This window comes from Alligator mississippiensis, chromosome 6 (assembly GCF_030867095.1).
Source record: "Alligator mississippiensis isolate rAllMis1 chromosome 6, rAllMis1, whole genome shotgun sequence".
NCBI lineage: Eukaryota > Metazoa > Chordata > Crocodylia > Alligatoridae > Alligator > Alligator mississippiensis.
In genome coordinates this window covers 35,426,217-35,446,315 of record NC_081829.1, presented here as the reverse complement: position 1 = coordinate 35,446,315, position 20,099 = coordinate 35,426,217, and the positions used below count along the sequence as shown (strand labels likewise).

The window sequence follows — 20,099 nt, the reverse complement described above, 5'->3', positions numbered from 1 at the left end:
TCAAAACATTTCACTTAAAAAATAATTTTAAAAAATTTAAATGACAAAATTTTAGTTTGAAAATGTCAAAATAAAATATATGGATTCCTCCCCCCTGTTTTTCCAGCTTTTGGCCAAAACTATTTGAAGAAATAGGTGTACTCTTTTAGTAGACCCAGCTGTACATATTGCACTGAAAACATTTCCTACAAAAAATTTAATCAGATATATCCCATGTACTGAACTGAAATCATGTAAGTAAGCCTGCTGACTCTAACAAATTACTCATCCACTTAAAATTAGCTGTGGGCTTAAGTACTTTTTTGAAGTGGTTCCTCAAGGCTCAAGAGCAACTGTTTAGAAGGAGAAATTTACAGTTTTTATGACCTATATTCAGATCAATAACATAACATAACATCACCCCTATCTTGTTCTTTTCTAGAGTTGATTTTTGAGAACTAAAAATCTTTTAACATGATTATGTTAATTTGCTACTTGAAAAATTAGAGCCCAGGCCCACTGAAGACAATGGGAACAAATCACAGACTTCAGGTGGTAGTGGATCTAGCCCTGACAAGGGATAATCTCTATGATGATGTATATTAAATATTTGTCTTCCAAGAAGACCATCTATAATTACTGCTTGACTCATAAATTGTCCAGGTGCTTTAAATTGCTCTCTTAATTTCTCAGGATTTTTAATGGGCTTTGGCAATATCTTAAATTATTTCCCCTCCTTTCTTCTTTAGGATTATTTTAACAATCTAGTATTCAGTGGGTAGCACAACTGGGTTAACAGCCCCCAGTGCTGACTTGGGCATGGGGGGGGAAGGTATGTAAAAAATGGCTATCACTGGCAGCTGCATGACTATGATCATGCTGGTGACAAAGTGGCAACTAAAAGATAATGCCCCTATGCCCTAAGCACCTGGCCACATTGCTATTCTGCTGCTGGTGATATTTCATCATGAAACTACAAATAAGTTATTTTAAATAGAAGACTAAAAGGCCTAGATATAGCCATGACATTTGTCATGTGGTTACATGATAGAGTATTTGGTCATTTTTATATATGCCTTTGAGTCATTTTCAGAAATAAATACTTAATAATTTGTAAAGTTAAAACTTGGGGAAGAAATCTACAATATAAATCAATCACTGGCATTGCTGGCAGTTTTACCAGAATAAAGAAATGTGTGATATAAAAAAAAAAAAATTCTATGCCTGGCTGTTATTTTTGCAGCAAGAAAAAATATCATATATCAAGAGCAATCTATATTTCTCATGGCTAACATGCAAAATATGAATATAAATAACTACCATTAATGCAACAAAATGGTTGGAAAGGAGCAAATGCTGAAAGTCAGGCAATACAACAATTAAGCTTAAACCTCTGTACTTCTCTGTGATGCTTGTGCTTCAAAAACAAGTTTTACCATTAGATGTTGCTCCTTAGTGTATAACTGATCCAACAATACCTTTGAAATTGCAGAAGGAGCAACTACAAACCTCAGAGAATTAAAAAACCTCTAATTTTTAAATCTCTGAAAATAAGTTCAGTGCATGGAAATGCTGAAAGTTCCTTACTTGCCAAAATGACTTAGACCACTGCTGTAGAAATTCTGAGTCTCAGAGACAATCTACTAGGAAGATTTCATATTATGGGTTGAATAAGGCTGAATGCTGTGATGTTTCAGCTAAAATTGCTTAGCGTCTTACAGATTGATATTAGGGCCAAATGTGAGCTTTTTTTTTGGCCTTGGGGTGGAAAAATGGCCACAGTGCACACAGAAGCATCGCTATCAGTGGGCAGTGATTGAATGAGAGCGTATAGTGATATATAGAAATATTACAAGAAGTCTGGAGGTTGTGGATCCCTGTCTGCTACCTAGAAGATTAAAGGAAGTCATTTTCAATAAGAAGACTACTGGAAACATCCCTTGTAGCTATGCAGCAATGTTTGTAACCTATACAAATTAGAACCGTTGAAAGTATATCAAGATGGACACCCAAACATCTCCAGTCTCTTTTGAAAAACAGCCTGGGCACTTTCACTGTGACTATACTTTGAGGTGGTGTGCTGTTATACTTTGCTATTACGTAATAGGGAGGAAACATTGTTACAACCTTTGAATAACTGATACTTCTGTTTCCAAAACCAAGCCAATGAGACACATGAGTAAAGTCAGGATGTCTGATTAAGGTTAGTTAAGAGGCAATATTGAAAATTACAACATGATTGTTGCTCTGCATATTCACAAGGATGTTTTATGATTTTTACACTGGAAAAGCAGTGATACAAAAGACACAAGGAGAGATGATATTGGAAATTATATAGCAATTGGCACACTAAAATTTGGATTCTGGGAAGTAGCCTCTCTTGCATGTTATAAAACCCCATAAATTTTACAAAGTGAAGCAGCAGAATCAGCAAAATGTAATTTTAATACCAAAAGGTATATGGAGACTGTACCTGCCATTCCCACATTTTCCCAGAGAAATATTGAATTCACTCTTCCGTGGGTGCCAAAAGCAGACATTTAATGAAAACTAACACTTTGTAATATTACATCCGCCACTGTACATTATTTTACTATTACTAAACTATAGTGTTTAAGATGATATTAGGAGCACACTGATTTAATTTCTGTTTAAAAGGAGAACATGCAATTTTAACTCCATTTACTTATACAGTGCTTTTTAACTCAGGTCTGCCAGAAAGGAAGTCAGACATTTGGACAAATGAGGTAGCTTGATTGAATATTGATAAGTCAATTTTTAATTTATCAAGGTTATATAGAGCTGCTATACATATACTGCATGCTAATGAAAAACTCTTAAGTGCTGAGAGATGATGATGTGTGCAGTGAAATATTTCTTTGGGGAGCTAGAGCTCTGGATGGGCTGGTATTATTAAAATAAGAACTTCAGAATGGGAATACAAAGTGACTTCCTTAGGGGAAATTAAAAGCAGGTGAGAAGTATGCCAGAAGGGCTGAGCTGAATAGATAGAAAATTTTACACACTTGCATTGACAGATACATAAAAGACACTTCAAATCAGTATGGTTCAGAGAGAAAAGGAGCGAGCACTCTTCGTGAAACGTAGATTTAACACAGCACAAAAAATGCTAATGTTTCTCTTCACCAAATCTTCACATAAAACCAGGTAATTGTTACAGGTCTTTCAACATGCACTTCACATTGTCAAAAATCTGCAAAGCTTGACAAACCCCTACAAAACTAAACATACAAACAGATGAGAGGGAAAGAACATTATTGTTCAATGTTCAGGGTATTTAGAAGAGAAGTCCAAAAGCATTTAATCCATAATAAAGCTAGAGATGTCTGCATGATTTCAGGAGACTGAGGATAAAATTACCCCTGCCTCTAGCATTTTAGAGAAGAAAAAAAGATCCTATAGTAGCAATGACCCAATATCAGAAGACTAGGAATTTCTTTACATTTTGGGGGAGCAATTAAATACTAAGAATTTTAGATATTTACAGTTAACCTCCATGAACTACATGGACCACAAATCCCATGTGAACAGACACTCTTACTTCCATTCAAGCTATAGACATCATGAGAAGTAGCCCTTTGATTACTGAGTGCATACACACATACTAACTTTCACACAGTTAAGCTAACTTAACTTTTTAAAGTTGACTAAACTCTTAGAGTATACACATATCTATGGAACAGAGTTGACTTAAATGAGGCTGTGACAGAGCATCTTTTAGGTGTTTGTCACTTTAAGGGCTGGGAGCAGGCAGCCAGCAGGTGCAGGCCAGCCTTTATGAGGCAGCTATTTTAGATCCTTGCTGTCAGGGCTAGAGCAGCAGTCTGGTGCTCCCAGAATACCTTGCAGCTAAGGGGGTGGCAGGAGGATCTTGGTACTGGGTATGACTGGAAACTGCACCCTGCCAGGGAAGGGTGGCCTGGTGGGACTCCTTGTGGTGTGGGAGTCCCCAAGAAATGCCAGGCCAGTTACCTCCCCAGTGAAAGGCAAGTAGGGGCACCTTAATCCCAGCCCCCACCATCTGGTGGGTTATTGTGAGAACAGAGGTGGCCAGACATGCCTACTGAGAGGTACCTGAGCTCATAGGGTTGTAAGACACAGGAGTTGGCCAAGCACACTTACAGAGAAGCACCTGAGCCCAAGGGTGTAAGACCCCAGGCCATAGTGAGAAGGCAGAGTTGAGGCCAGGCACACCTAGAGAGAGGCATCTGAGCCTATTGGGGTGTAAGACTCAGGGCCTCAGTGTAGGGGTGGAGTGTTGGCCCAAGGAAGGGGCAAAGTGGCCCGGTGAGGGGCTAGGAACAGAGTCAGCCCAGAGTTTGGTGAATTGACTGGTCACCACTTAGATGAGGGTCATGGAAGAGACCCAAAAGGCTGAGTCAGGGCCACTCAAGGAATGAAGAGATGTCTGATGGCCTATATGGTTTCTCAAAGGGAGGAGGGTGGGTCGTATGTGGCCCAGAACACGGCAGTGTGAGAGAAACCTGGTGAGAGTGGGCAGTGTGTCAGAGGCCCTAGTGAGAGCAGGGTGGAGTGAGTGTGGCTCAGAAAAGAGCAGTGTGCAAGAGGCCTAACAATGAACTGTGTTTGGCCTGGCCTCAAGCCTGAGCTGTAACACACTGTAAGTCATTTGTGAGGCATGGGACATGATAAATGGAGGTTGGAGTCATGTAAGAACCGCTCTTGACATCAGGGTGCTGAAAGGGCAACCTCCCACTCAGTACCAACTCTTTACATATTTAAGATCAAGATGTGGCAAGCAAGTAAGGTGAGTGGTTTGCCCAGAGACAGGTGCGTGGGCTGGTGTTGTAACCGGGCCTGGGAGCTTGCCCCCTGTCACAGCGGCACAAGGTAATACACCTCTGAGGAGTATTATGTTGAGTCGCATTAACTTAACTCACAAGATGACTGCCACCATGTCAAGGAGTATGTGCCAAAATGGCTTAACTTAAATAGACTTAGTTAAGTCACCTTATTTTGAGTCTACTTAGTATGCGTGTACACACCCGTTATTTCCTGCCCTGGGCATGTGGGCAGAGGATCGTGGCTGTGCCCCTGTTCCAGACTGTGCTGTCACTGCCGCAAAATCCCAGTCCCAGAGCAGCTCCCTGCTGCACACCCTGCTGCGTGCTCTTGGGCTGGTCTCCATAGAAACCCTGGCCCTGTGCTGTCACACCTCTGCCCCTCCTGGGATCTCCATGGAAACCAGCCACAGTGACATTGGCAGGGGCTGCTGGGAAATGGAGTCTGGCCACTGGCTGGATCTGCCATTTTGCCCACCCGTGCTCTAGACTGTTCTTTCTATATAGTTTAGTGTTCAAAATTTTACATGTTCAATACTGTAATCTTCCTTCCATTTATCAAGAAAAAAAAATGCAGTTTCTCTATTTTAGCCAGAGCTATGCTTCCCTGTCCTAACTTTTAGAACATTCATTTTGGGTATCAGATCTAGAATGCTGAAAGTTCAGCCATGGACATGAAAATCCAGAAGATCTCAGCATCTACAACACAAATTTCTAATTATAACCATTTTATAATCTTAATTAGATTTGTTACATCCTAGCAAGTCTCCTCCATTTTCTTTTTAAATGGAATAACCTATATTAGGTCCTTCACCTACTTTTTTCTTTTCTAATCAAGGATCATTCAAACTTTTGACCTCCTCAACACCTTTATTTCCACGATGAAAAATATACTTCTTTTTCCCTTGCTGACCAAGTCTCCATTCTGCACATTAGTATGGGGTAGATTGTGGATCTGTGCTTTACTCTTCAATTTTATTGAAAACTTTTATCATTACAAATGGCTAATACAAGCATCTATCAGTTACATCACTTGGAGGGGATGCTATCATCAACAACACTGATCTAAGGTATTTGTATTCCCTCATCTTTCTAAGGTCCTTTCCTATTATACTTTTTCTTCATGGTCCACCTCCCTCAGCTATCATTTCCTTGGTCTTCCTGAATTCACTCTAAATCCAGGCCTACTCACAAATGCATTGCAATTTTTAGGAACTAGCTTTCAGGACAGAGTCTTCCACATTTTCTTTAAGTCACAGATGAACAATATTTTCCAAGGTGGCATTCCTTACATATTCTGACTTAGTATATCTATGCCAACTGCAAATCGAAATGGACTTCACCCTGATGCAGAATCTCATATGCTTATAACTCACCTTCAGTAGCATATCACATCATGAGCAGACATATTGAAGCCTGTAGTTATTAAGAACAGTCGTACTGTTTGAATAAACACATCAGAATATGACATCTAGAGAATTGCTCATTTTGAATTATTTGCTCTGCTCCCACACAGTCATTTACAATGACTCTCTCTTTTCCTACTTATATAAAATACATGGTCATATAACTCATACTAGAGCTCTGAACATTATTTCAGGATCAGATTCAGTGGAGGGGCAAGTTGAATTTGGCCTTATTTGTACAAATCCATAATGCTATCTCAGTTCAATTTTTCCTACCTCTTGGAACCTATTAATTTGGAACAGAAATTTGAAATCATAAATTGGTAATGTACAACTTTTCATTTCCTTCAGACATAATGCTCCTAATAAGAGGGCGTCAATTTGCACAGCTCTGTGAATCAGTCTGTGGGAATTAATGATGCATCTCCATTTCTGTATGATAGAGACAGAAGGGTTTTGACAATGTTTACATCTCATACTATTAGGGTGTCTTCAATGACAGTCATTAACAAGTTCATTAATGAGAAAATACTGTCCTGAGGCACTACTGAAGTTAGACATAGTGATATAAATCTATACTCTCCAAACATTGTATTCACAAAGCAAAGAAATCTCTGAACTATACAAAGGTTATCAGTCAAATTCTCAGTGATCAAATGAGGGAAAATGCAGAGTTATTTCTATACTGTACACTAGTAGCACAGAAGATTAAAATTTAAAATAGCCAATGGTTTTGCCAACAATTATATCAGAAATATAATGGTTAAAATGTACACCTACTGTGGCTTTGTGTATTTGACCAGCATGCTGTGCAGGCCAGGAGCGGTCCGAGGCTTTCGGGGGCGCGCGGCGGGCTGTGGCCAGCAGCCCTGGCACATGGGTCGGAGAATTCGGCATGGCGGACTAGAATTAGGCACGGACGCGTAGCAGTTGATTAAAGATTATTTTACTTACACCGTAGATGGTCGCGGTGCAGGCAGGAGAAACTTCGCTTAAGTTGCAGTTACAAACGAAAAGAAAACTCGCACGAACAAGACCCATGGAAAACTCGAGCCTCTTAAACCTGGAAAGAGCTCTGGATACACACACACACGAAGTTTGCAAGGCTCCATGGACTGAGAGTGCAGGGAAGGGTACGTTGAGGGATCAGGCGGCAACGGGGAGAGGCTAGAGGTTGATCAGGCCCCTGTATCCTCCTCTAAGGCACACGCAGGGTTTGTTAAGCTCCACAGCGCTTAGAGTTCTTCACGAGATGGATGTGAAGTTCTCCTCCTCCAACTTGGGCGGAAACCGCTCAAGCCTCTTATACAACTAGCAAGCCAATTGCTAGCTGCCACGTGGGAATAATTTAGAAACAGCCAATAGTGGGAAACAAATTTGCATGCGAATGGCGGGAACTCCTTTGCACCGGGGTTTTCTCTATGCAACTGAAAATTGCACCGTGCAAAGAAAGCTCCTCGTGGCGGGAAATAATTCTGCAGTGCTGAAGCACACACAAAATCATACCTTTTGGGTCATGACACATGCATTCATACTCTTGACCTTTACAGATCATATTTAAATGATGTAGTAAAGATCAGAAATTCACAGCATTAATTAATTTAATCGACTAATAATAAATGAGGCACTGACTTGTTAAATCACAAATTGGGTTTGCTTGAAGTCAGCATCATAACTCATTCAATGAAGATTTGAGTGAAATGTGAACTATTGTAACATAGCATTTATTTCCCTTAGTAGATGATACAATTGCTTCTAAAACAGAAGAAGAATTTTTCTCCCTAAAATGAATTAACTATAAGTAATACAATCAGTTCCTGGCAGGTATGATATTAGTCTCATTTCAGTGCCTAAAAGACAATGTAAACCTCTCACACCCATAACAGACACTGCTAGCATAAACAGCATCAGAGTGACAAATACTGAATTTAGAAGAGAAAAGCAGGTGAAGGTCCCTTGACAAATGACATTAGGAAGGTAATATCAGTGGTACTAGCTATACTGGAGTTAATCTTAAAATAAACTAGATTTGTTTTTCCAGGACTGCCTAACTGACACTTTTCATCAGCAATAAACCAAAGTAGTTAGCAAAATCTGAAGTCCTACAAAGACACACGTTTGGTTATTTCCAAGGGTTTCTAGCAGAATGGCTAGTATCCCTTTAAATACGCTGGCTTTTCTGCAGAAACCCCTCACTCCATTACCCATTGTTATCATTAATGCTTAATGAAAGCTCTATTAGCCAAAATTCCAGTGCTTTGTAAACAAAACGAATTATGTTCAAAATGTAAAGGAGATGAATGTTACATTTATTGACATGTTTTTGATAATGTTACTATGAAAACCATAATGGCTTCCAAGTTTACTATTAAATTACTCCCCTCCTAGTACTTGTCTGTCAAGGGCACTGCTGGAATTTTGTAGTGAATGCAAATGACCCATGCAGCAAAGAGTTCTTTTTCTTAAAAGAACAATAGAACTTTTAAAAAACTGGTTATCTATATTGCGATAAAAATGAAAACTTTTACCCTGAACGGTCCAATATTTACCAAGAGAAAAAAATTATATGTAGAAATTTAGTGCTATGTAAAAGTAACCTGGGAGAAAGGGAGATCCCCTAGATATGGGTTCTACTATACTATACGTATGAAATACCAATAACAAAAGAGTGGGCAAAACTACAATGGGTCAGTCACAGGAGGCCCACACACACATTTTGTATTAAGGTGAGAATATCCCAAAAGGGCAAAAGCCATCTGTTAAAACACCCCCACTATTACTACACCCCACAACAGAGCCATCAACATCCCAGGATCTTACAGCTGCACCTCCAGAAATGTTATATACCTCATCCAATGCACCAAATGCCCTGATGGAAGATATGTAGGAGAGACCAAACAACAACTGGGCACCAGAATGAACGCACACCGGAAATCCATCAAAGACAGAAACACCCAATTACCGGTGGGGGCACATTTCTCACAGGCGGGCCACTCTCTCTCCAGTCTCTCAGTCGTGATCCTCAAGGGAAATTTACACAACACTTCCCAGAGACGAGCCTATGAGCTCCATTTCATCAATCTCCTGGATACTAGAGATCATGGACTAAACATAGACATTGGATTTTTGATACATTACAATCTGCCTGGCAACTGACTCCCCAGCCCAGCCCAGCCCAGCCCAGCCCAGCCCAGCCCAGCCCAGCCCCTGGCTTCTTTACTTTTCATTCCATCCAGGAAGAGCACACACCAACTGTTGAAATCTCCTTAGCCTGATGAAGGGTTTTTGAACCCGAAAGCTTGCTTAATAACTATTCTCCAACTATTTGGGTTGGTCTAATAAAAGATATCAAATTCACCCAAGGAACCTTATCTGTTAAAACCGAAATTCTGTTTATATGTGTGTCCAGGGGAAGCTTGGCAGATGTACTGTCTACATACCACAGGGACTGCTATTAGCTAACCAGATTGGCAAGACAATAAAAAAAAGAGTCCTATATGAAAAAGTCCTTTATACCAGTTATTTATTCCCTAAATGGAATTGGGCACTTATCTGATAGAGTTCAATACAGTGACATGGGTGAGGAGAAAAGGGGCATGTTAAGGAAATACATACTGTAATTTTGCTTTTAGTTAATGATCTCATACTGTACCTAGTAAAGTCCAGTCTAGATCTCCTTGAAAAATCACATAGGAACAAGGTGTACATTCCAGAGCTGTAAAAAGATGGTGCAAGAGAGAGCTGTATCCATGAGTTTGTTTCCAAGTCTCACAAAAACCAAGACAATGAAACAGAAAGATAAATGGGGAATCTGCAGGAAGCCCTTCACTGCAGAAGGTGACTAAGCCTTTCACAGGAATGGCATAGGATCTTCGTGGTAATATTGTGCATTTCTGCAGGTGCTTGTACTAGATGATCCCTGAGGTCTTTTCCAACCCTAACATTTTATTATTTCAACTGAAAAGACATAAAAGCAAACTTTCACATAACACATAATTAGATTGGAATTTACAAGCTTTGGAAATTATCAAAGCCAAGATTTAGCAAGCTTCAAACAGACTGACCTCTTTATGAGTAGCAAGAATATTCAGAATTGGGATAGGGAACGTTAAGTAATAGTGATGAACATTTTGGAAGAGGGATTGAATTTATGCTTTAGGGCTGAGGTCCATCTCTAACTAAAACAGATTAGAATGAAATCCAAGGAGGCTGGGGGCACAGTATCCCATATATGTCTATTGTACAGTTCTTGCACCTTCCTCTGAAGCACTTCGCATATCCACTGCTACATAAACTGTGTATTTAATTCCCTATAGCAATTCCTTGTGTATGGAGAAACTTGATTGGTTTAAAATGGGTTTATTCCACTTTAACTTAACCTTCTACAACATTGATCTAAGATTAAATAAACCACTAAAACCACTTTTGTAGGTAAACTTGCATCAAATTAACTAAATCAGTTTTTAAAAACCCACATTTTTAGTTAAGGCAGCAAAATTTGTGTGCAGACAAGACCTAGGACTTGGCTGTCATAGTAGCCTTGGGCAAGTCACTACCTGTGAAAATCCTTGCTGCAATTTACAGGTTAAGTGCCTGAAAGGAAAAACATTGGGTGCAGACTTTTCTATTATTATTAGTTTGAAAGGAAAATATATCACTCAATAACCATGTTGACAGCACTGAACTTTGAAGCTGTTATAACTTATGTAAGTTTAACATTTTAAAAATAGAACTGAAATTTTCCAAAATGGATAACATTTTTTCATCGGGCATTCAAGTCCCCTCCAAGCTACTGCTTAAGAAATGACAATTTTTAAAATGTTCCGCTTGGTTGAGTTATATAAGCACAATGAAGAATTTTAAAATTAAAAAAAACCTTTTTTTGCCCTCTCACTTCAAAAGGAACAAACTATTTTTTCCTGGAAATCTGTGGTTTGCTAGAGTCACATTACGTTTGCCAAATCTTTGTTTAGAATGAATATTTTACAGGAAAGACTTAATCCCCTGGAAGAAGAAGGCACACATAATGAACCTGATAAGAACAGCAGTGTGTACAGGGTCTGGTCATGGGAATAGACACTGTGCTAAACTTAATTGCTTCCAGAAATCTTACAGCTCTTTCATTTTAAGCTTCAACAGTTGCAAATAGTGCTGAAATAAGTGTTCAGACAAAACTTATATAAGAGACTAAAGCATGGTGACAAAGCTCACTAATTGCAGCTGAAGGGACAAATGGAAATGAACATTTCTGATAGATTTTTGAAGATGTCACTGAAAAAGCTTTGCCTTCCAGGAAGCAATATGATCCATGTTCGTGTTATATTGATTACTCAGAAAAGGGTTTATCTGCTCTTAAAATTTGTTATGGAAATATGACTTGCCCTATATGTTCAGCAGTTTAAAGTGCTCTAATGGTATATTTCTCCTATTATTTGTTTTGTTTCCTGTCACTTACTATGCTAGAATTGACATTATCCACATCATTTAGTATAACTCTGCAAAACATTATGTACTTTTAAAAAAAACTTATCTCTGGTGTTCAGGAACCCCACAATTTCTGTGTTACATGAGGGATACTGGCTCCATATCTAGGAAATCTGCATCGCTTGGCAAACCAAAAAGTGTTCTTTTTTCTCCAAGATCACAATGAGTCTTATAAACTTTTAGTGCATTTATTGCCACAAGAAGCCACTAAGCACATGTAATAGCCAGCATGGTACATATCACCATTTGTTTGGGGGTCTATAAGTTTCATCCAGAGCTGGCAGTGAATCAGTGAACTGGGCAACTGGCTCCTGCCTAAACACAATACAAGGCTACAGATAAAAGAGAATCAGGGAAGCAGTCAGGGATCATTAGGTGGAAAGCCATCCAGGCAGAGGGGCAGTCAAGCTAGAAGGACAAACTGATTGCAGCTGAGGTGAAGCCTACTAATTTAGGGTTAGCAGAGCACAGGCAAATAAGGCTGGCTAGGTAAGTGCCTGGAAGGTCATAATCTGAGAGACACAAGGAGAGGAAGAAGTATGAGTCTTTCCAACTCACTGTAAAAGGGATCTGAGAGTGAGCTCCTGACACCACTGGTTCATTCCCCAGAGGAGATTCAGTTTAATTAAGCTTCATGTTTTACCCCATTGAACAATTCCTATATAGTAATTTACATATATGTTATAGATTATTTGCCCAATTTTACTTTTCTCTCAAAGAAGAGAAATACTTTTTCAGCATCCTCCTGTGCATAATAACCTACTAATGCACATCTTGCTATATTTTATAGCTGCATTATCTCCTTGAGATTTGACATCTGGTGAATAAGACAATCCTTGAGCAAAAGGCAAATAGGAAAAAGACTGTTGATTTTCTTGGGGTACTTACTGGTGCTGTTTCTCTGGGGCACAGCTGAGTCAATGCCTAAGGATATCACTCGCAGGACATGCTGACTACAGAAAAGTTGACTCTGTAAGACAGATAAGCAGCTTCAGTTAGTGGCTCTAAGAAAAATAATTGAGACTTAAAAAGATGGAGCAAGAAAGGAGGAGAAGAAAGCAACATAATATACAGAAAATAAATGTTTAGCAAGAAAATAAGAGGAAGGGGTAGCAGGAAGGAAGACAAAATGGGAGGGCAAGGCAGAAGGAAAGAGGCAAAGAGAGGGCAGAGCAAAGGAACAAATATAGGCATCATTACTCCTCTTTCCATCTCCATAAAGGTGCACATAGTACATGTCACACACATACAAAGATTCACTTCATGCACCCAAAAATACAGTCCTCTGCAGTGAAGTGTGGCAGTGTGCAGCATTAATTCTCTCCTGTAATGCTATCTGACACTGAAGGAATCTGACACTGAAACAAGTACTATCCTGCTACAAAATAAAAACCTGCGCAGCAGTGCATGTGCAGACTCTGGTGGGGCTGGCTGGGGTATGAGGAATCTGACACTGAAACAAATAGCTAACAAATATTTTTGGTCTAACCTGTAATTTAACCTGTAGAATTTACTGGCACAAAATACCAAGAGCACAGGAGTTTTCCTTTAGATTTCCCATCCAAGTACCCACCAGCAAAGAACTTCCCTTTCTTGCTTCTCAAATAAGACACCTTCTCATATGCCCCTACTTTTAAACAATGCCCTTTTGTATTCTGTAATCTTGCATTAAAACATTTTCCTTTTATGAACTCTTTTCAAGTGATGATCCCCCCAAGTTAGATGACTTCCTTTGAGAGCACATGCTTATTTAACATATGATGTGTCTGTACAGTATCAACCGTATCAATGTTAAATGTGAAGCAAATGCTTAGAGGGATCAATTTCCTTCCTGTGGGTGCATCTTCACATGCAATTACAGCGCCTGAATAAACTGCAGAGCTTATTTCTCCCGAGTTTACTGCTCCTAGGCACGCCATTTGAATGTGTGCCTGGGAGCAATTTACTCTGGAGAAATAATTTCTGCAGTTTATTCAAGCACAGCACATGGAGCCAGCTCAGAGCAGCCCCAGCTGACAGGGAACCCCGAGGGTCAGCCTGCCAGCCAGGAGCTGCTTCCTCTGGCTCAATGTGGTATGGATAGTCTGGCTGGGGCACAAGAGAGCTTCAATGTGGGGCTAGTCAGCAGACAGTCCCTGCACTGAAGCACCCTCATACCCCAGCCAACCCCACCAGAGTCTATACATGCAGTGCTGCACAAGTTTTTATTCTGCAGCAGGATAGCACTTGTATTTAGAAATACTAATCTGCTGCAGATTAAATTAATCTACTTCAGCCTAATAAAGGCACACATGTAGGTGCTGAGATGATTACTGCACAGTTAATTAGGCTACAGCATAGTAAATGTCTCATGTAGATGTGTCCACAATTTACTACACTGAGGGTATGTCTACACATTCCATTAATGCTATAAAGGCCTAATGCACAGTAAAATATGGTGAAGTAAGCCTTCCCAGGGAGCACATCTATATGTGTTAGCCTGGGACTGGCAGACGGCATGGGGGCTGGTCCTGATGTGTACAGGGCCAAGAGAGCTCTGCCACCTGCAGTAGCAGCTGTCTCCTGGCCCCTTGCACATTAGGAGGGGCCTGATGTGCACAGAGTCAGGAGACAGCTGCTTCTGCAGAGCTCTCCTGGCCCCATGCACATGGGGACAAGCCTTGTCCCCAGTGGGGCTTCCCTGCACAGCTGGAGTCTGGCTGGGAGCTGTCCTGCTCCTGGAACAACTCCCAACCAGCCCCCAACTGGGCAGGGATTTCCCTGAGCATTGGTGCAGCTGGCTGGGAGCTGTTCCACTTCTAGGGTAAGGGGGAGCCGGGATCTGAGCAGCACCAAGATCACGAGAGTGTCCTGTCCCCTGTTGCCTACTGGTGTTGGGGCTAACCAGGAACAAATATGCTCCTGGACAGGGTATGTAGGCACTACTGTGCAGTTAGTTTACTACCTGTATTTACAGGTAGGAGCTATCTGTGCAGTAGACCAAGGGATGTCAACCATGGGTATGCATACCCTTGGGGGTACTTGGACCGGTTCTAGGGGGTATGTGTGAGCAGGCGGGGATGGAGTGCTGCTGCCTCCCAGGAGCAGAGCCGGGTTAGGGGAAGAGCAGTGGTACCCTCTGCAGGATGGGGAAGCTGACACGCGGTGGCCACTGCTGCCATACATGAGCCCAGTGAGCTTTCCTGCCCTGCAGAGGGGCACCACTGCCCTCATCCTAGCCTGGTGAGCTTCCCCATCCCACCCCAGCCCTGCTCCTGTGAGGCAGCAGCACTCTGTCCCCACCCACTTCCCCACTCAGCGTCTAGCTATGTGACACCCCCTTCCCTGTCCCACTCGGCGTCCGGCCATCAGGGATACTTAGACTAAAAAAGGTTGAAAACCCCTGCAGTAGACTAATTTACTGTGCAGTAAATGAGGCACATGTGTAGACAGCGACACTTTACTGTGCAGTAGATTAGATATAGTCAAATAAGCAGATGGAAGAAGATATAGTAAACACATAGATATAGTAAAATAACGAGACAGAAGAAGAAGATATAGTAAATACTTAGAAGATATATCACACACACACACACATACACGCATGCATGCATACACACATACATTTTCTAGCACAGCAAACATTATGAAGTGTGCTGGAAAGGCAGGTGCCAGGTTTTATGGCAGAGTGAGAGGGAGAACAGGGAGCGCTATAAGCGCCCCCCCCCCCTCTAAACTTAGAAGCACCCTCTTCCCTAGCAGCCATGAGGCTTCTGCTGCTAGTTGCAGCAAGGAGGGTGGGAGCATTGTCTGCACCTGCCCCGCCACCACGAACACCAGCAGTAATAATAATCCACAGCACCACCAGCATGACAAGCACCAGCATGACAGTCTCCTCCACCCAATTTCAGTTCCCGCATGAATGGATGTCACCCCCAGACACCTAAATGGACAGCCTTCTGCCTGGGAAGCATCTGAATCAATTTTCCATCAAGGCATGGGAGGAAAAAGAGGGGTGGGTTGTTGGCCCAGAAACAGGTGGGTGGGTGGAGATCTAAGCAGCACTGGGTGGGTCCCCTGTTACAGATTACCATCCCTGCTGGTTTGATTCTGCTGCGCTTAACACACACACAAAGTCACACATGTCATGAGTTTTGCTTTGAACAGTTTGAGGTGTGGTTTCACAGAAACCCCTGCACCTATCTTTTTGAAACCTGGCAGGCTTCATGGCCTCAGAAGGGGCTACCAAGCCTGCTGTTTTCATTACACTGTGCCTTAACACACATACATGACATGAGTTTTTCTTTGAATAGTTTAAGGTGCAATTTCACAGAACCCTCTGCACCTATCTTCTTGAAACCTGGCAGCCTTCACACCCTCAAAAAAGGCTACCATCCCTTCCATTTTCATCCAAATCAGGCAAAGAATGATGAAGTTGTAGGCATTTTAGTGATTCCCTATTATAACCTATGGCCAAATCACCGAAACAGCGTTGAAACTCCAAAACAGATTTGGCCGAATCAAAATGGAACAGTAATCTGAAACACCAAAATGAATCACTTTCCTCCAAAATGGCTGAATTTGAAATCGAAATGAGACATAGCCATTTTTCACAGCCCTAGTGTGCAGTAATGTGATTCATGTAGGCATGCTGTAAGCCCACTAATAGTGTTAAATATGATCAAACCTGATACTGGAAATCTTCTGTCTATGTGCTTGTTTGCCTTATTAAACTAGCAATTTTCTTTCAAACTGGGTGTACCTTTCCAATCTCATTCTCCCCCTGCCTCACCTTTTTTTTTTCTTTTTAATAGAATAATGCGCAGAAATGCATGGAAGGAGAGAACCTAACTGAACTTTCTTTGCTTTTCAACCTGTAGATAATCTCTAACATATTTTAATTCAAGAGAAGAATTATTGGCTTCACAGAAAGGACAGGGCTGGTGGCCCTACACCTTGAACCACACAAAGTCCACGTTCCCATAGAAAAGCCTGACTTCATTCTCATGGGACTTGGATAGTGTTTGCTCCCCCACATTAGGGATTATACTTTGTAACTCCTAATATTCCTCTACACATCTGGCTGAAAGTAGAACCCTTGTCCCCCTCTAGTATGCACATGTCCTGGGGCACACAGAATTCTCAGAATGTGCCTGGCAGAACAAGTATTACGTTTATCAGGTCTGTTGCAGCAAATCTCATTTTACAGTCTCAAATTCCTTCTTAAAATTTGCTAGTGTTCCTGCAGGTAACTCTCATATCCACACATCAGTGATGATTAGTTCAAGCAATGATAAACTGCCAAGTCTCTCTGACTCTGCAGTCTCCTTTCCTTATCTTTCTCTTTAGAGAGGTAGGAATAGAGGTGTGAAAACATGATTCTCTGGTAATTTTCCTTTAAGATCTGCAGTTTTTTCCTAGGAAAGAGAGCATTTATTGGTCCAATGTACCATTAAAACTAATTCCCTGATTGTTTCAGGAACAGAAGTCAATGAGTTGGAAAGAAGTTACTTACTGTTTTGCATAACCATTTAAATACACTAGAATATCAAAGTATACTAAGCCATATGCAGTGCTACACAATATAAGCAATATAATACTATATGCATACACTTATCTCCTTCAGCCATAACAATTGAAATTGGCATGGTCTTCAGTGTTTAAATACCAAATGGCTTTCAGTTGCATCACTTTACTACTTGCACTAATTATACCACAGTTTTCAGCAGCATGCTTTCTGAAAAATGTCATGAACAAAATCTGAAGTAAGATAAACTAAATTGAAGTATTTCCACCATTTAGTAGTTACTTGATTACACTTCAGCAAAGGAATAAATATCAGTGGACAAATACTTCAGCTACCCTATCAGCGCTCCACACCAATTACTAGAAAATACAGTTAATCAATATCAATCAGAAAGAATGATTATGAGTTACAAAACTGGATGCGCAAGCTTATGAATAGAAAAATGGCTTCAGCTGTGGACCTGTGTCAGATTATGCAGACAGGAGAGAAATTTGGTGGCCTGCAATCTAGGTGTCACCTCATGAGAAGCAATACTTACACTGGATGCTGTGCCTTAACTGGGATTCTTGTGTTTCCTAGGTTTAAGGCTGATGTTCATCTCTGAATCTCACAGTTGTGACATTTTTCAGAAATGAAATGTGATTAATAAAGTATGGTCCATTAACAGGGAAGTCCTGCTATTCTTCATTAGAGCTGTGCAAAGCTTCGGTAGCCAATTCTATTCAGAGGAGACACGGCCCGATTCAGCGGCCGAATCTCCAAATCCAAACTGAACTGGGAGACCCATTAAAAGCTCTGAATAGAATCAGAAGCCTCTGAATCAAGTCAGAAAAGATTCAACACTGATTTGGAGATTCATCCATAGACTAAACAGGCAGCAGTCCTCAACCATGCTGGACATAGCTGCTTCCAGCAGGTAAGTCTATTGTGGTGGGTGGAGTGGGGAGGGAAGAGGTGTGTGTGTGTGGGGGGGGGGGCAGATCAATGCCCAACAGCAAGGGAGGGATTGGGGCTGGGGCAGGGACCCAGGCTGGGGCAAGAGCTGCCCAGGGAGGAGGTGGGACAGCTTGAGCCGCTGCACGCTGCTGGTCTGGGAGTTGCTCATGTGGTGGCTTGTCCAGAGGTTCTCGCCGCTCCTCCCAACACCAGTCTGGGAGAGTATGGGGTGGGGGCATGTTCCCCAGGATCTTCATGGGGTGGGTAGGGCCAGGGCTGTGCTGGGCAAAAGGCAAAAGGCTCTGGGAGCAGGGGCTATGCCCCGCTGCCACTCACTGAGCCAATGTGGGGCCAGCATGAGACTGAGCCACTACACTGCCTCTAGACAAGTGGAGTGCAGTGGCAGGAGCCGGCCTGGCCTCCCAACACCTCACGGATGAGCAGAAGCTTCTCCCCAGCTGGGCAGCAGTGGGGGTGCAGGACTTGAGGAGGGGGGTTCCCACCACTGCACACCGCCATGCACCACTGGTTCAGGAGGGCATGGGGGTGGGTATGTGGTCCCGGATCTGTATGGGGTGGGCTGGGCCATGCTGCACTCCAGGAGCCTAGCGTCAGCTGCTCGCCTCTTAGCTGCACTCCACGGGGTGGGTGAAGCCAGGGCTGCACTCCAGGTGGCTAGTCCCAGCTGCAGCCTGGAGTGCAGCCCTGGCTCAACCCATCCTGTAGAGCACAATGGAGCGGGAACTATGGGGGGAGCTGCAGCCACCCTAACATTCCCCACAGCCCCTGCTGCCGGCCTGCTCTGATCTGGGTGCACACGCCCACCCCCATGCCCTGCTGCTGCTCACTCAGCTGGGCCGAAGCCACGGCTTGTTTGGGAGGTGTGGAAAGCCTGAGTGAGCATAGCCCTCACTCCCAGCACCTTCCACCGCCCATCTGGAGAACAGCCCAGCCCAGCCTACCCCGCGCAGATCCAGGGGCACATGCCTGCTCCCACGTCCTCCTGGATCATCGGTGCGTGGCAGTGCACAGTGGCAGGAGCCCCCTTCCCTGAGTGCTATGCCCCCTGCCTCATCTGGGCAGCTTGTCCCAGCCCCAGCCCCTATCCCTCCCTTGCTGTGGGGGTGTTGATCTGCCCCCACATGCCCCTCCCCCCCCACCCACCACAACAGACTTACCAGCTGGAGGCAGCTGTGTCCAGCGTAGTCAAGGACTGTTGCCTATTTAGTCTATGGCTAAATCGCCGAATCGGTGCTGAATCTTTGGATCTGAATTGGCTGAATCGAATTGGGGCAGTGATTCAAATCACCAAATCGAATCACTGGTCCTCCGAATCATCTGAATCCGAATTGAATACTTGCCGCTTCACACCGGCCTATTATTCATATTTACTCACTTGATGTACATGCTTGTATCACTAGAAAAAAAACCCCAAGAATGCCAGAAATACAGTGACAAGGCTATCCTAATACTATTTCCAACTTTTTTAGAATGAAGAAAATCCCAGAGCTTTTGTAAGGCTACTAGTGTAATTCCATACAATTTTCCTTATGCTTCTTGTAGCTACGCATGAAGCTACTTGGAAATTTCAGTCTCATCCCAGCAACCAATTTTAACACCAAAGCAATTTTCTATAAAGACCTTAAATATAAAGTCTTTAGTCTTTTCAAATAAAACATAGCATAATGGTAAATGATAGTTTGGCAGCAAAGAAAATAAAATCACATACTTCACATCTGTTTAAGTCAACATAGTTAATTAGCCTGAGGAAAAAAAGAAATAAAAAATAGTTGATCATGAATTTAAAATATTCTTGGTGATAGATTTACATAACTATTCTGCTTTAGGTATGTGTTCACCAAGCAGCTCTTTTTTAAAGGACATAGCACCTGGCAAAGATTGCTAAATGGTTTGCACCCCAGTTAATTAGAGATTCCAACAAGCAATCAGATATGATTAAGTTGC

At 42.1% G+C, this 20,099-nt stretch overlaps 1 protein-coding gene across 4 annotated transcripts in view; it reads right to left on the bottom strand.

Moving 5' to 3' along the window:
• The window catches only part of LOC102560872 (pulmonary surfactant-associated protein D), a 220,315-nt gene that overhangs the window by 95,338 nt on the left and 104,878 nt on the right, over positions 1 to 20,099 (bottom strand). The window contains exons 1-3 of one of the 4 annotated variants that reach the window (XR_009463011.1): positions 12,893 to 13,086; positions 12,581 to 12,662; positions 9,861 to 9,923 (exon numbers count right to left, since the gene is read on the bottom strand). The gene's annotated coding sequence lies outside the window, so the exon portion shown is untranslated. Of the gene's footprint in view, positions 1 to 9,860; positions 9,924 to 12,580; positions 12,663 to 12,892; positions 13,087 to 20,099 lie in introns of those variants that run through there. The other 3 variants (XM_059729787.1, XM_059729789.1, XM_059729788.1) reach the window with 3 other exon arrangements.